The 17296-nt window shown below is 45.3% G+C and overlaps 2 long non-coding RNA genes across 3 annotated transcripts in view; one reads left to right on the top strand and one right to left on the bottom strand.

Moving 5' to 3' along the window:
- The window catches only part of LOC309533346, a 510607-nt gene that overhangs the window by 193591 nt on the left and 299720 nt on the right, over nt 1-17296 (bottom strand). The window lies entirely within an intron of this gene.
- Nucleotides 1028-16730, top strand: LOC309533345. Of its 2 annotated transcripts, none has more exons than XR_014220147.1 (3): nt 1028-1113; nt 9239-9322; nt 16267-16730. It is a non-coding gene; the product is annotated as an uncharacterized lncRNA (long non-coding RNA). The 2 variants fall into 2 exon arrangements; XR_014220148.1 differs by having other exon boundaries at nt 9239-9326.

Genomic DNA, 17296 nt, shown 5'->3' with positions numbered 1-17296 from the left:
TCTGTTCTGTGATGCATTCAGTGGCATAGCTAGCCGCTCAGGTTCCTGGTGCAGGGGCGTGTCCTGCAGCCAGGGGCAGGGTGATCCGTGTCCATGGGGGCAGGGCGAGCTGCCCATGGGGTTGGGGCAATACACCCATGGGGTCGGGGTGAGCCTCTCCAACGCTTGGAGCCTCTCCGCCGCCTCCCACTCAGCTGTAGGGCAAGTGAGGGAGAGGCAGTAGGCAGATGCAAGTCCCACACTGCTGTTTCAGACAGCACGGAACCTGCAGGCGACTAAGCCACCACATCACTCCTAAAAAGTTTTGTGAGCCTGTGGCATTCATACGGAGCCCCTGGTCGTCTCACAGAGTACTGACCCGTACACCACTAATCCACTGCTACCAACCAGGTCCTCCCTGGTAAGTCACTTAGTCTCAGTCAGGTTCTTAAGTTAACAAAGAAGAGTGTAGTTTATTGCAGACACAAATAAACGTAAGCTGCATTCAAAACGTTGTTACTCTTTGCCTTCTGTCAGGGAACTGACATCGGAGCTAGAGGCAGATGGAAGGCTCTCAAATGATGCTGGAGAAGGGCTCAGCAGGGAGAGAGGCAGCTCCGCAGATGGGGAAGCAAATCAGCGCAACACCAGGGATATAGAGGGGCTGATGGGGGAATCGGCGAGAGGGCTCCAGGACTCTTCACCGGACACCAGCGGGGAGAGCACGGGTCCCCCGCTACCCACGCCCACCCTGCGCAGAAGACTTCTGCGCAGAGAGAGTAGGAGGAGACTGGGTGTCAAACAACTTTTATGTTGGAAAAGATTTAAGAAACGCCCACTGACGGATTCTGCTAGCGACTGAGGCAGCCACGAAGTGAAGGGCTGCCCAGACTGAAAGGTTTAGCAAGGCAACAAAGCCTGGAGAGGCGGCAACTTACACACGAGCAACCCATACACATTACACCTTCTTAGTCTTATTTTTATCCTGTCTCTAACTCTTCTACCTCCCCTCACACAAGAACCGACTGCACTGTCTCTCTAATTCCAACTTTCTGCCAACTGCTTTCCTAACTACCTTTTCCCAACCAACCAACCAACTAAAACCAACTTCGGGCTAAGCCCTTTTATAAACAGGTAGGCTCCGCCTCTGGTTTTTCTATTGGTCTACCTATTAACTCTTTCTCTCCCCCTGTACAGACATTTTCAAACGAATGGGCAAACGCCACAGAGCCCATTTTTTAAAAACTCATTTTGTCACACACACCCCAGTGATGACATCTGGGGCGCACCATATACCCTGCACCCCCTTCCTCTGCCACTGAATGGATTACTAAATAGACATCTGACTAATTGGGAATCTGGTTTGAGCCTCCACATTGAATCCCCAAAGAGAATTTACTCTAACAGGAGGGACGCACTGGAGTTCTAATGGAAATGGAGAAAAAACTGTCTGCCTTCTCTACACCATGCATCATTTTATAGGCCTCTAGAGTTACCTCTCCTTCTTTTCTTTTCTTTTTTACCCTAGGGTAAAAATCCCCAAGGAGTTCGGCTCAACCTTCCTCAAATTGGTTGTGCTCCAGGTGTGACTGGAGTATAATTCCCATGAGCCCCAGCCAGCAAGGCCAGTGGCCAGAGTCAGTGGCGTAGCGTGGGGGGTGCCAGGGGTGCCGGCCGCACTGGGCACAACATTGGGGGGGCGCGTTTGGCCAGCCCTTCGCAAGACGAAAGTCCATAGGGAAATCTCCGGGACAGCGGGGAAGCGCAGTGCGTCTTCCCCACTGTCCTCGGACCTCCTCCGAAGGCTGGCGGTGGGGCGGAGAGACCTCCTCCCACCGCCAGGCTTCGGAAGGCTGCTCCAAAGCCTGGCGGTGGGGCGGAGAGACCTTCTCCCCACGCCAGCCTTCGGATGGCTGTCCTGAAGACATGTGGTGGGAGCAGTGGCGTAGCGTGGGGGTGCACCTGGCACAACATCTGGGGGGGCGGAAGAGACTCGAGTGCTAAAATCCACGGGTTAGGGGGCGCAAATTACTTGCCTTGCCCCGGGTGCTGAGAACCCACGCTACGCCACTGGCCAGAGTTAATGGGGAGCTATAGCCCAGGAGGCTGCCTAGGTGGTCCCATTTAAGAGTGGTGGGTGGTGGCCTAATTTTCCGTGACTCATCTCAGCTCTTCTGGAGAGGCAAGCTCCTGTGCTCCACCCCACAGTTTGGGAATCACTGTAGTAGAACGACTGTGAATGCTTAAAGACTGTAAAAGCAGGAGAGTACATGTGAACGATACATCAATATTCAAGCTTTGCCTTTCCAGGAGTTCCCCACCCCCCACCCCTCTCTTTCTGACACGTCAATCTCAAATGAAAAGATTGCCCAGATACAAAGAAATCAAGGAGAAATGGGACAATTGGGAGATATTAAAGCGAGTCATTTTCCCCTTCATTTTCACTGCGTTTTTTTTGCAACCCTTCAAAAGAAGTGAAAGACGTGACCTCACTGTGTTCATTTCCTTAGACAATGATTTTCCATTCAGATGGAGAGAATCTAGTATTTCTATTAAGCCTAAACAAAGTGCTAATATAATTCTTCAAGCAGTATATAAAAAATTCATTATCCCTTTGAAGGCCAAACAAGTTGGAGCGCCAGCAGAATAATGCACTGGATCTTACTTATGATCAGCATCTCTCCTGAATTGTGTGTGCTTCGTGCACAGATGGTATTTATTGACAACAAAACTTAAGAAAATGCCTGGCTGGTATTCAGTGTTTATTAAAGTGGACCCTGGAGGCATAAAAGCAGAGATCGCTGTCCTTTATAGGAGAGAAAATGCCTTATTGCATACATTGCCTAACATTAATTTTGTAAATCTGTTTCCTCAGATGCTGGGCCCCCATAACGATTAGGATATATATTTTCATAATACAAGGAATACCACGTCAGGTTTCACTGCAATGTGATGGAACCCCTACTGTGCATGAAATGAAGGATCCCAAAGTCTATAGTAGTTTTCGGCAGTCGTATTCAAAATGAAATTAATCATCTCTGAAGGGGGGTGGCCTACAGCAGTTTCTCCGCTGTTGAAAACCGTAGCGTTTGCTACGTGGTCTAAAATGCATGTGCGACCCCTACATATTTTATGAGGGGTACTGGCATTCATTCATTCATTTAAAAAATCACATCCTCCTCTTCATCACAGGTGATCTGAAGGCAGGTGGCGTTAAAATAAAAATAATATGAACGCATAAAATATAAATAAATAACTTAAAAAACAAAACAGTCTCACACCTAAGGGGTGTTCACAGATACTTCAGTTGTGCATTTGTACAGGTATTCTGAGGTAAAATTCATGTAATAGGGGGCACAATGGCTGAGCTGTATAAATCAATTAACTCTACTACATTTATAAAGACAATTTATACACATCTACATCACTCATTTGGAGGAAGGTATCGGTTTTCAACTGGCACCAAAAGCTGAACAAGGTTGGCACCAAGCACACCTTATGCAGGATAGTGCTCCATGATTGAGGTGCCACCACAGAGAAGGCCCTGTCTGAAGCCAAAGCGCATCAGGCTTTGCTCAGTACCCAAACAACAAGGACCTCTCAGGTACTTCTTAAATTCCAAGCATGGAAATGTTCAAAATGTATTTTAAAAGCAGGTGGGAGACCCATGGCCATAGGTGCCAAATCTCTGGGGCACTGGGTGCCCAAGCACCCAAAAAATTCTCCATGAAGGGGCCAGGTACACACAAATTTCAGTGCCAGGGCCATGCACACTGCATGACACCCATGGCCCCAGGCACCCATGGTTGTGGGGCCATGCTGACACTCCTACTTGTGGCCCAGGACTATCAGTGTGGCCCTCAGACCTATAGAGGGAGAGAGAGAATGAATGGAAGAGAGTTAATTGATGGTGGATGGATGAAGGGGAGAGGGGGAGAAAAGCAGGAAGGAAGAAGTTCTACGGATTCCCACATCATTTTGCGATTTTTTTACAATATAGATATATTTTTTTTCAAAGTAATTGCATTTGTTAGAATGCACTTTTGCATGCTATTTTCACTAATGTGCAATTTTATACACATTACTTGGATGGAGAACTGCATTGCAAAATTCGGGTCAGAGGTATTTAGCATTGCAAAATCCGGGCACTGAAGTCAGGGATAGGGCTCCACTCATTAGTCAACATAAAGTTGCCCTACACACAACTAATGTTGAAAGAGGCCTCATGTTTCAGGGCATAGTGCTCTTCCTCTTTCATAGACCAGGGCTAAGCATGGCAATTACCATGTAATTTTTGACTAGGCCTTCAAAAGAGGCATAAAACCGAAGAGCCAGTTAGTTGAGACTCCTATTCAGAAAACACATAGCATTTTGTTGGTGTTATTTCATTTAACAAAAAGTAACCTTTATTGTTCATAAATGCATGTTTAAAAGCTAAGCACAGAGCTCTAGAACAGAGGTTGACCTAGAGAAACCACTGAGCATTGCTTTTTATAGTGTTGCATCAGTGCAATTTATTTCCTGTGAAATGCCCATCTTATTGAATATTTTTTCTGAGCTATTCATACAATGAAATGCAAGGCATCTTAATGAAAAAGCAGGATGTAATTGTCTCTATTTGGCAAAATGTTTCTTATAGGGACGATGTCTGTATGAAGGCAATAGTTATTTCATGGATAAATGGAATTTATGGGTTCAAATAATGGTCAAGAGAATTGTCCAATAACCTATTCTTACATTGTCCTACCCCTTCAATTTACTACCATTGCTATCGTTCTTCTTTCTGCAAGGCATGCCGGAGATGTTGTTGACTTGGAGATTTCTTAACCTCCCTCTTCCGAAGTTCAACATTTATGTATTTAAGGGGAAAGATCAGCAATGTCTTGAAATGGAGAGTTACTTCACCATTACTGTTCTAAGTAGGTGTTAACAACCACCACTGAGATACTATCTAATATGGTATCCCTGGCACAATTCTGCCACATACTCTATCATACTTAGCAGCTTTCACCACATGATGATCAACCACCATGTGCATCTAACGGGTCGTTTTATCAGTAGCATCCATGAGGGATAGGGGTTGCCAATCTGGCACCTGCGTGCATCATTCTGCCTTTCAGGACTTCCTATGGCACCCACAAAAGTAAATATCCCCTCAGAAATCCACAGCATATAAGAGACTGTTTGCTCTTTCTGATCAGTTCCACCCACTCCCTTATTTCACTGGATTCCAAGACTGAACAAATGAAAAGTTCAAAGAGAGGAGGAGGAGGAGGAGGAGGAGGAGGAGGAGGAGGAGAAGAAGAAGTAGTAGTAGTTATCATTTATACCCCGTCCATCTGGCTGGGTTTTCCCAGCCACTCTGGGTGGCTTTCAACAGAACATTAAAAACAGAATAAAACTTTAAACATTAAAAACTTCCCTAAACAGGGCTGCCTTCAGATGTCTTCTAAAAGTCAGGTAATTGTTTATTTCCTTGACATCTGATGGGAGGACGTTGCACAGGGTGGCACCACTACCGAGAAGGCCCTCTGCCTCGTTCCCTGCAACCTCACTTCTCACAGTGAGGGAACAGCCAGAAGGCCCTCGGAGCTGGACCTTAGTGTCCGGGCTGAACAATAGGGGTGGAGACGCTCCATCGGGTTTTACTGTGATGTAAGTGCCTTTTTCTGTTCTTTCAGATTTGGCAGACATTTTGTATTATGTCATGCCCCGTCACAGTCATTTATGTCACATTTCCATGGCAGCCATTTTATGTTATGCCACATCCTCCATGGAAGCCATTTTGTGACAGGTGGCCATGACACTTTCTCAAAATTCCAAATGTGCTCCCTGGCCAATAAATGTTGTAGCAAATAATCCATCTGCTGGTATTCCAAAGATAAGGTAAAAGAAGAGAGAATGGGCTAACACAGTGGGCTAACACAGGGATTTTGTGAATATCCACTCAACAAATGTACATCAATTTTATGCCTACATATAATGGTCATTGATCTAGCATTATAGTTTGCTGAGGGCGTTCAGGATTTCCTTTAAGAGAATCCTGTATGTCAGTACAATGCCTCAGCTCCCAGAGTTCCCCAGAGGGAAAGAATAACCATTAAATCATTTTAAGCCTCCAGTGTTAAAGCTTGCCCTTTGTAAAATAAATGGGTTTGAGGAGGGATTTAACGCAGGTCAGAGAGATGGTTTGATGGATAGACCTATAGGCATTGAGCTGGCTAGCCAGAAAGCCACCTTAAGTCTAATCTCCTGCTGCAAGAGTGAACCATTTACACATCTGGATGTGTACCACAAATCAGCCTACGGACTCCTGACCGCAATATGTGGCCAAAACATGCCTTGCTAAATTGAGTCCAAATCCTCAGGTGAACTTCTTACTGCAGTCTCAGCCATGCAATGAAGCCCTAGCGAGTGCTTTTTGAAAGAGATGCAACTTCCAAAGGGCATATATTGAGCATCACAAATACACATTTGGAACTCTGCAGCAGGAAAATTCAGAGCTAAAAAGGACTGGTACATACACACACACACACACCATGTCACTCAAAATCTCCCCTCTGGAAGTCACTTTCTTTACAAAAAGCAACCATCAGAACGTTGCAACACATATTTGCATTTATTAATGTGCCACATGGCCCTCGTCTATCTGAAGTGCCGATCAGAAAGAGAAAATGAGTGTGGGATCCAGATATAGGGATTTTCACGGTTCCATCACACACAGCCTTACCAGCACAGACACTCAGCGAGAAGCTATCAACAGCTACCCAGTGCTACACATTCCTTTTATTCCTTGATGTAAGAATTTTCTCAATGGCAGCACAATTTAATCTCCTCAGATCCATGTCACCAGTTGCAGTCTTGTTACAACTCCACAGTCTCAGCTGCCAATAAAATGAAAACCCAGAGCTGTAAGGCTCAGTAGTAATCACAAGTGGAATCAAAAAAGCAAATGACCACATACACCATTCAGAGCTCTCCTACTTTGTGGGGTGGGTGTGGGTGTATCTTCCTATATAAATAAAAATGTAAGGCTGTTGTCATGCTGTAGTTCATGCACCTGCTGATTGGCAAAGGGGTGGAGGGAGTTGACACCCCTAGTGTATGTATATGAAATATGTGTGTATATTCCTTCTGATGCTTTATTTTAAAAAAAATTCCTTTATTGTCAATGTATAACCTGTGTACAATGAAATTAACAGAGTCTCCCTCCCCACCCCACAAACACTCCTTCTCATTGCACTCTGTGTGCTTGTCGCACAACACACCAACCCCAAAAGTCAGTTGCACTATATTATTTTCCATTCAGCAGCCTAACAGCCCACAGATAGAAACTGTTTTTTAGCCTGGTGGTACGACTGATTATACTTCTATATCTCTTGCCCGAGGGTAGAAGATTAAAGAGGTGCTGGCCGGGGTGTGAATCGTCCCTGAGAAGTTTTCTCGTTCTCCTAAGGCATCGATCCCTTGCGATGTCATCCAGCGAACTCAAGGGACAGCCCATGATATCTTGTGCTGTGTTCACCACCCTCTGTAAAGACTTTCTGTCCATGGCTGTTAAGCCAACGTACCACACTGTGATACAATATGAGATGACACTTTCTATTGTGGACCGGTAGAAGGAGGTCATCAAATGTTGTTTAACATTGTTCTTTCACAAGACCCTGAGAAAATGGAGTCTCTGTTGGGCCTTCCTAACCACCTAAGTTATATTGTTTTTCCAAGTGAGATCTTCACTAAGGTAAACTCCCAGGAATTTAAAGAAAGATACTCTCTCCACACAACACTCCCCCCCCCGATATACAACGGGGCTAGTTCCCCTCTCTTCCTCCGAAAGTCCAACACCACCTCCTTTGTCTTGCTAATATTTAGGTGCAAGTTATTCTCTAATAACTCCCCTCTGTAGGCTGATTCATCTCCACCTGTAATTAGACCCATTATGGTAGTATCATCTGGAAACTTAATAATTACAGTGGATGGATCAGATGAAATATAGTCATATGTATACAATGAGTACAGGTAGGGACTCAGCACACACCCCTGTGGGGTGCCAGTGCTGAGCTTCAGGGAGGTAGATGTAACAGAACCAATTTAGATATATTCTATTATTGGTTTCCAATCATTGCAGGCTATACTGGTCAAAATCCATTATTGTAAGGCCCTCCTGACAACCTTTCTACTGTGTAAAGTTCATTGATGATGATTTGTGATCATGGTAGTATCAGGAAAGTTATAGATGATTCCATTTTCAATACTGTTTACATCTGCAAATGTTTCAGGGTGGACATACAGTACTGCTTTGTTTCTAGTCAGTGTATGTATCATAACTCCCAGGTGTAACTTCCAGGTGTAACTTTTATGTCACACGTGTTCAAGGGGTTGTTGTTTTTTTTGTCCCACATTTGTTGTGTTATAGTAGAAGATAGCCCCTTCAGATGACATTATTGGATATTGATGTGTAGACAGTATAAATCTATCACTAACGCACTGCTGTTGTGTCAATACACACAATATCATGTCAATATTACACAATACACACACAAACCACCACTCTTGCAGGCTCCCAGCACTGATTCTGGTGCAATTCTCCGAGAGATTTCACCACTTCTGTAGGGTTACTCTGAACATGCGATCTCTGTGATCTCTCCCCCCTCCCCCCAAATAAACCACTTGTTCCTCTTGGTGTACAGAAATAAACTTCTCTAAAGTAACTGAGGAAAGTTATTCCATGACTAAAAGGATTAGTGGACTGGTTTCCTGTTGGTAGTAGACTGAGGTCCTATGTCTTCCAGAACACCTAACAGGTTTGATCTCTGAATTTATCACAGCAAAAAAGATGCTTCTCAGATTCTTCATAGGCTCTGAGTCAGAAGGGACAGCATCTGAGTTCTGAATTTACTGAATCTTCTTTGTGTGCTACTCATGTGTAGTGGGAGATCATGGTCAAAAGGACTGTGGAATCTGATGTGTTCATCCAGCTTATCCCTTTGTATGTGCCTCTTGAAGATCTACTGAGTGAATTGTTTTTATATATATAGCACTTTGTCCAATCTACCGCTGTTTTAAATGTCTCCAGTGAGAGGGGGGAAACATTTTCTCACTACTTGCTGGGAAGGGAAAGTGTGTCAGCTTTAAACTAATAAATGTCTGGGTTTGAGCTGTGACATTTACAAGTCGCCTGTTCCTCTGTGCAGAGCACTCGGGCTGACGGCGTACATTTGAAATCCGTGTCTTAATTGTCATGCCATTCTCCCCGCAGATTTGTCGGGAAGCTTTCTGATGAGATGCCAGGCAGACAAGACCACCAGGACATAAAAGCATCATGTCGATTTTGACAATGGGGGTAGGTGGGTGCGAGGGAAGGGGTGCAATACTAAGTCTCCTGAGCAGGGATGGTGACTCAGCATATAATGTCATTTCAAAAGGTCTATCTGACATTTGCTTCCTTCATGCATGTGTGAAAAAGGAAAACAACGGTGGAGAGTCCTTCCATTTAATAGGTTTGTGTATCACACCAGACAGTACACAAAAAGCAAGGAAATGACTCCAAATACAAAAAGGGTAAGGCGAAGTGTAAGAATAGTAGTTTTTCCACATTGCGAAGGAGAAAAACATCCTCAATAAGATAATATCTTGATGATAATAGTTTAAGAGCCAGGAACCTCTTTGCTCAGCTGGAGATCCAGTGGATCATAATTCCACTCATCCTAGCTGATTTAGCCTTAGGATAGTATCCACAGTCATGGCTGCTCATTTTAGTTGGTCTGCTATGAGCAGGACTAATATCAGAGGCAGCTCATAGTAGCTATGATTTACCCTTCTTTCCCTTTTATTTATTTCCTACATTTCCCTTTCAATCCAATTTGCAGATCCTATCTCTAAAACACTGAAAGGTGGGATAGGCATGGATTTGCACCACTAAGACTGAATAAGCAAAATGTTTATCATTAGAAACTTCTGTCTAATTGTCTAATTCATCCTTTGCATAATTTAAATGTCACTTCTGATGCCTGATTTGTTGAGTGCATGTTGGGGCATACCAATTTTATTTAATCTCAAAACAGCTGTGGAAAGCAATCTGGCTTGATTATTTTTTTATTATTATGAAACAACATCAGGTGCCTTAAAATGCAACTCTTTTGTTTGGGATAAGTTTTTAATTTACTTAACATAAGAGAGACTTCTGCACAAAAATCATCTGCAATTTGAGCCATTGTACTTATCAGCTACATTTACATACAGAGATGGATTTCTGTTTTGGTCCTGTAATATATTTGTGGGCAGATACAAGACATTGCGGTGTCTGAGCCAGAAAACCCAGATGACACTCTCTACCCACCATGGTGGCAAAAAAAATCTTAATAAGCCAAAGCACGGATCATTTGTTTTTCCTTAATAGCACCAAAACATTTACCCATGAGTAGGCTGATTAAATAAGAACATAAGAAGAGGCTGTTGAAGCAGGTCAATGGCCTTTCTAGTCCAGCATCCTGTTCTCACAGTGCCCAGCCAGATACCAGCGAGCGCCAATCAAGACATGAGCAAAACTGCACTCTGCCCACCTCTAATTCCCAGTGACTGGTATTAAGAGAGGTATGAAGACAGTATAGGTAGAACATAGCCATTGTCAAGGAGCTGACAAGCAAGCCAGGTCAACCACAGGGCAGGCACACACACACGGGATGCATGAAACACAATTAGCTTGTTATTAACAGAAAATATCAACACAGTAGAGTCCTCTGGTCTGTCTTAAGCCAGCTGAGATGTTGCTGAAGCTGACTACTAGCTCCGTCCTTCCCCCTCTAGCCTTCCACTTTAGATCCCTCCCAAGTAGATGAAGGACGCATCAAGTGGGTGAGCTCCTCATCTGGCCAGCGTAGGACTCTCCTCAGACAGGATGCCGGAGGGGGGAGGAGAGCCAGCAGGCCTTGGGACTGTGCTGCTGCTGTGTAGAAGGAGCAATATCTGACTCCTCCTTGTCTGAGTCTGCACTCACTCTGTGACTCTCAGCTTCTAATCCTGTCCTAGAAGGCCCTCTTTCTCCTGATCTTCCTTGATCACTCAACCCCCCCCCCCCTGCTTCTAGCACCTCCCAGCTCATCCCTTCTGCAGACTGGTCTTCAGTGTCCCACCACCAGGATCTAAGTTGTCATCTTCTGTGCCCTCCCTGGGGAGCTCCTGGGCAGGCACCTCCCACCACTCTTCCTCATCCAGCCAGTCCCTGACAGCCATCAAAGCTAGTAACCACTGATGGTCTTATCCTCAGTGATGCCTTATCCTTAAATAACTCAGGACCACAATGCCCCAAGGACCGCTTTTCCCCACATGAACCAACCCAGACCCTGCGATCATCACCTGAGGCCCTTCTTCATGTGCCTCTTCCACAAGAGGTCTGGAAGGAAGCAACATGAGAATGGGTTTGCCTGGTGCCTTGGTTACATCTGGCAAACAGCATCTGGCAAATGGCAACGCTAGTGATGGTGGGATGTTCAACCATAGTGTGATGTTGAATTCCACCTCTTCTGTTTATTTCCAGCTGTGGAGGGTCTTTCTGGGCACTTCAGCAAATACAGAGGCAGGGCTAGTGTTGCAGCATTATCCATTCAGGCCCCGTACAATCCCAGCTGGCTATGAACTTTCCAAGTACATGAGGCAACTTGAGTGGGAAAGAGAGACCCCAGATTGAATGACCTTATACCGGTGTCAATAATTGGAGGGCAGTGACTCGGTCAGAGCTAGTCCATCTGGCATGGAACTAGAGGCCTAGCCTGGAACAACATGTCAGCGCTATTACAGATTGGTAAGTAATGGCAGGTTTATTGGCCTTGTAAGCGAGCAAACCCCATTGCCATGGCAACGAGAAAGAATAGGTATGAAACAGGCCAGCAGCAAGAAAGAGGGGAGTGGAGCTAAGGCAGAATTTAATGTATTTATGAAAACACATTGCAGCTTGCTTTTCCATCCCATCAACAGAACCTTCAAATCAACCAGCAATCACAAGCATAAGATTAAATCTGAGCTGAAAAAAGTCAACAAAAATTAATTGAGGCTGGACAAGTGTGAAATGGACCCCCACGCCCACCCCAAAACAGGGGAAATTAATTTTCTTAAATTTTCAGGGTGGGATTGCTTCTTGCCTAACCTCATCTTATGAGATAGACAAAGTTTTTACTTTTTTCCCATTGCTTTCTTAAGATTCTCATGCCTCAACTTAAGGCTGACCATACCTCCTGGAATGCATTTGGGGCAAATGGCAATATCATGCCACATTGCATTGTGTCACTCCCAAGGCCTGCGGAAAGTGGCGAGAGGTTCTTTCCAATCAGAAATAGTAGGGAGGGAAAGGTGAAGTTTCATCAATGGCAAACAAAATGACCACCTCAAACGCCGAACCTTCTCCAATGCAACAATTTCCTTTTTGAGGTGAAGCAACCAGAACTGTGGCATTTCCGTGTGCTGCGCTGGCTCGCTAGATGCAGCATGTCACGCTGGCCACGTGACTCGGAAGTGTCTGTGACCCGGACAGCACCGGCCCCCGGCTTCTTAAGCAAGATGGGCGCACAACCCCAGAGTCAGACACAACTGGCCCGTATGGGCAGGGGTACCTTTACCTTTACCTTTTTAACCAGAACTGTACGCAGATTCCAGATGTGCTCGCTCAATAGTTTTGTATAACGGCACTATGATATGGACATATTTATCATCAGTTCCTTTCTTAATGACCCCAAGCTTGGTATTAGCCTGTTTCACTATGCTGACATCTTCACTGATCGATGCACTATGATCCCTAAGTCTTGTTCCTGCTCAGTCACAGCCTGTTGAGACCCCATGAGCATGTATGTAAAATTAAGATTTATTTTTTTGCCTTTGTTACAAATATGTGTATTGGATATACAGTGGATGCTTGAGTTGTGAACGTGATCCGTGCGGGATGCATGTTGGCAACCCACAGCATTTGCAACCTGAAGTGTCTGTAACCCAAGGTATGACTGTATAGGACATGTATATAATGATATGGATATTATAGAAGTATTTAAAATCAAAGTTGCTGTCTACGCTTAGAGTCAGAAATGCTTGTCCAAAGCAGTTCAGGTGAGCAGCCAGAACCTTGCCCTCAGCAACAGGAGATTAATAACTGACCAGATAAGAGGAAAACACATTGAATTGTAATAGTAAGGGTTAGCACAAACAAGGAGAATTGCCAAAGACAAGTCTGGGAGGGAAGGGTAACGGAATGTGCAAGTCGAAAACCTGCTGGAAAGGAATGATTGAGGATGACACCTTGATAAGATAAATGGAGTTTCTAAGTGGAAAACAACTCCAACTATGGGATGTCCAATTGGAAGGCCAGGTAGGGTGTCCACGAGCTGTTCACACATTGCTGTAGGCAATAATGTTGCATAAATGATAAAGGCACAAGGATTTCATGTATTTACTGATAGAAGAAGAGCATATAGGAAGAGCCTGAGGGCATGTACCGTTGTCAGGCCATGCTTGTGGCAATAGCTTCATGGTTGACCAGGTCGTGGGTGGCACTGTGGTCTAAACCCCATAGCCTCTTGGGCTTGCCGATCAGAAGGTCAGCGATTTGAATCCCTGTGACGGGGTGAGCTATCGTTGCTCTGTCCCAGCTCCTGCCAACCTAGCAGTTCGAAAGCACACCAGGGCAAGTAGATAAATAGGTACCACTGCGGTGGGAAGGTAAACGGCGTTCCTGTGCACACTGCTTTCCATCACGGTGTTCCTTGCACCAGAAGTGGTTTAGTCATGCTGGCCACATGGCCTGGAAAGCTGTCTGAGGACAAACGCTGGCTCCCTCAGCCTGAAAGCGAGATGAACATTGCACCCCATAGTCGCCTTTGAGTGGACTTAACCGTTCAGGGGTCCTTTATCTTCTTATTATTTTATTTCTTTTTTTTACCATGGCTGACCATTCAGTGCTGTCTTAATGATTAATAAATCTCTGTTGAGCCTACCTTGTGTACCTGACTCCTCTTTCCTTAGAGGCTTTCAGCAATCTACTCCAAGGAAGGAATTCTAGGAATTTTCCAAACAGCCTTGAAATACATCACTTTACACTTGTTTACATTGCATTTGCCACTTTAGCATCCTGTCTCAATGCAGCTTTGTCCCTCTCTTCACTACTAGTATAGACACCATTTTTGTTTCCTACTTGAGCAGAGGTTGTAGGAAAGGGGCAGCCCACAGTGCAATGTAGAGGCAGGGGCGAAGGAAGGCGTCGCTACGTAGGGCTGATGTAGGGCTATGTACGCACGCGCTGTACATAGCGACGCTGCACATGCACTGTACATAGCGGTTTGCCACGGTGCCTCTCCAGTGCCGTACGGACGGTGCTGGGGTCCTCTGTTCGCAGCTGTAGCGGCGATGGAGGGATCTGGGCACCATCCGTACAGTGCTGGAGTGGCGGCACCAGCAAACCGCTATACAGCCCATGTGCGGCGTCACTACGTACAGCGCATGTGTGTGATGCCGCACATGTGCTACATTTAATGGTTTGCCGCTGGCGCTGGGATCCTCTGCTCACAGCTGCAGCCGTGAATGGAGGATCCTTCACGTGTGGTGGCGCAATGGCAGCTTGTGCCACCTCGAGCCCCCGCGGGGTGACTTCTTGTCACCCTTGCAGACATGGCACCTGGGGCGCACTGCCCCCCGCCCCCCGTTGCGACCCCGCTGTGTAGAGGCCTTCTAGTTACCGGCCTTAGCACAGCAGCTTTTGTCCACAACAGGGAAAAATTCATGAACAAATGCCGGCTGTAATCATTGTTGTTGCTCCCTGCAATAAAGCAATACAAGAACTAAGGGGAAAGCCATTGAATGCCAAGAGATAACACCAATACAATGTACATTTGCAGTTGCCTTCTGAAATATGCCTACCATTTTAATGCTCAGGAATAGGTTGTAGTTCTCTCCGAGGCAAAGCTATCGTCATTTATACCCTGCCTAAATCAAGGGCGGTCCAGCAACTATTTATGTTATATTCTCCGGTGGTTTATGCTGTATGTACTACATCAGGGTTGCAATTTAAAATTCTGGGCTCATGCCAAAGGGGGAAGCAAGTTAAAAGCTTTGCTGTGAGCCCATGGGGTGTTCTCTAGATCTCAAGAAAGACCAACAAATCAGAGAATGACCCCTTCCTCCATTGCCTTGCCCTTAATAAACAGGCAGATCAATTCAGCCCATTGAGCAAAATTTAGGGTGGATACACACCATCTCTTTAAGTGGCGGAGGAATCACGATCCTGCCTTTGCGTTTGACACTCCATCAATATCATAGCTTGCTCAATTATTATTTTTTAAGGGCTCAGGATAGTGACATGTTTAGGGAAGTTTTTAATGTTTGATGTAGTACAGTATTTTAATATATATATTTTTGGAAGCCGCCCAGAGAGTCTGGGGAAGCCCAGCCAGATGGGCGGGGTATAAACAAACAAACAAACAAACAAATAAATAAATAAATAAATAAATAATATATGCATCTTTGCTTGTTGGTGCAATGACTCATGGAGTTGTATTACTGTTGCATAATAATAATAATAATAATAATAATAATAATAATAATAATACACCTATTATCGCACGCTGCACCTGATCAATTCTGCCTCCCCCCATCCCAGACCTCCAGCTAGTTCTGGGAGGTGGGAGGGAGCCCACCTCTTGGACACAGTACTAATGACTCTCAACTCGAGGAAACCTGAAGGTTTTGTTTAAGAAATCAGAGCATGGTTATATCGTATAGGACACATGATTCATAAGACTGACCAAGCTCTAAGAAGTAGCTAAGCCACTGGCCCAACGTCTGACCTACCCCTACAGCTCCACTTTTAAAGAGTGGCAAGACCAGTCAGTTGCATGGTTCTCACCCCTAGTGAGATCATAGAGTTAGAAGGTACCCAGGGGTCATCTAGTCCAACCCCCTGCAATTCAATAATCTCAACTAAAGCATCCATGACAGATGGATGTGCTTGCAGTCCTATGGGTGTGTGAGTGGCCATGTCTGTTTGCACTGTTTGCACCAGTGCAGACAAAGACATGTCCTTGGGACCTGAGTCCAACACTCTAACTCTCATTCCACTTCCAGTTTGGCTGGCCATACTGGTTTGCCACTGGCCTTATATTGGGTACCATGGAAAACTCACTCTCAGAGGGCAGAATGGAGACTGACTCAGACAGCTCCCCCTCCACTCCTGTGCAATGCAGTGGAACCCTCTCCTAAGTCACTGGTCAAGCTCTCCTCACACCCAACTTCTTGTTCCTCTTCCTCTGACAGATCTTGCCATCTCCTTCCCATCATGGTTAGTGCCACAGCCAGAACCCTCCATCATCATCTAGGAGGAGAACATTTGATCTCCCCAGGACTGCTGCATCACCACTAGACTACAGCAGGCAGGTGATGGCTAGCAGTGACCTAGTCATGGGCATCAGGAATGGGTGTGGGGACCTTATGATGACAAGAGGAGACAGAAGGAGGAGATAAACTGAAGGAGCTAACTGGGCATTCTCTACCGGGCTGCTCAAGTCTGCCTCTCTGGTGGTGTCTTACCTTTGGACCATCAACGTAGAAATCTCTCCTCTATGGTGATCCTGGAGACAAAGACATTTTGTCACCAGGTGGACCAGCTGTCATTTTCTGTATTTCTGTTCCCTGAGGTCTGCGATATATCAGATTTTCCTGTATTTCGTGTCTCTAAGCCTTGATTGACTAACACATGTATAAAATCCTCCCCAAATTAACTCTGGCTCACCAGATCTTGTTGGACTCCATCGCCCCCATGCAGCAGGAGAGTGATGATGGGAGTGTTCGTCCTGCAATATCTTGAAGGTCACAGGTTTCCCTTCCCTGATGTAACACCAGGGCATAATGGGAAATGTTAAATGGAGGTTTGTAGTTAGTTCCCTACCATCTGGAGACCAGAGTCAGGTCAAAGCATCAACCTCGTAGCTGCCTGGGCTGATGAAAGCTACTATATGTGTCTGATGAACTGGGGTCAGTTTGATGGGTCTACACCTAGTACAGAGCAGCCCTGAAAAAACTAGCTGCCTGTAACAATGTCTTCTCTTGCTCCAAGCACATGATGGAAGACGAAGACCAGAAAAGAAGGTCAGGTGTAAATAAATAAACAAACACCCCCCCCCCAATACTAAACAATACTTTTGTGAAAGAAACATCACACTCATTCCAGCACTCCTGGCCCCAAGACGAAAAGCTGCTAATTAAAATGCTTAGCAAGTTTAAACAGCTTTTATTCACTTATTGATCATTCATATTCATTGTTACCTCCCTGCTCACAAGCAGGGGT

This window comes from Podarcis vaucheri, assembly GCF_965113315.1.
Source record: "Podarcis vaucheri genome assembly, chromosome: 5".
In the NCBI taxonomy this organism is placed as follows: Eukaryota; Metazoa; Chordata; class Lepidosauria; order Squamata; family Lacertidae; genus Podarcis; species Podarcis vaucheri.
The sequence above is the reverse complement of the archived record's forward strand: the minus strand, read 5'-3'. Positions and strand labels throughout refer to the sequence as shown.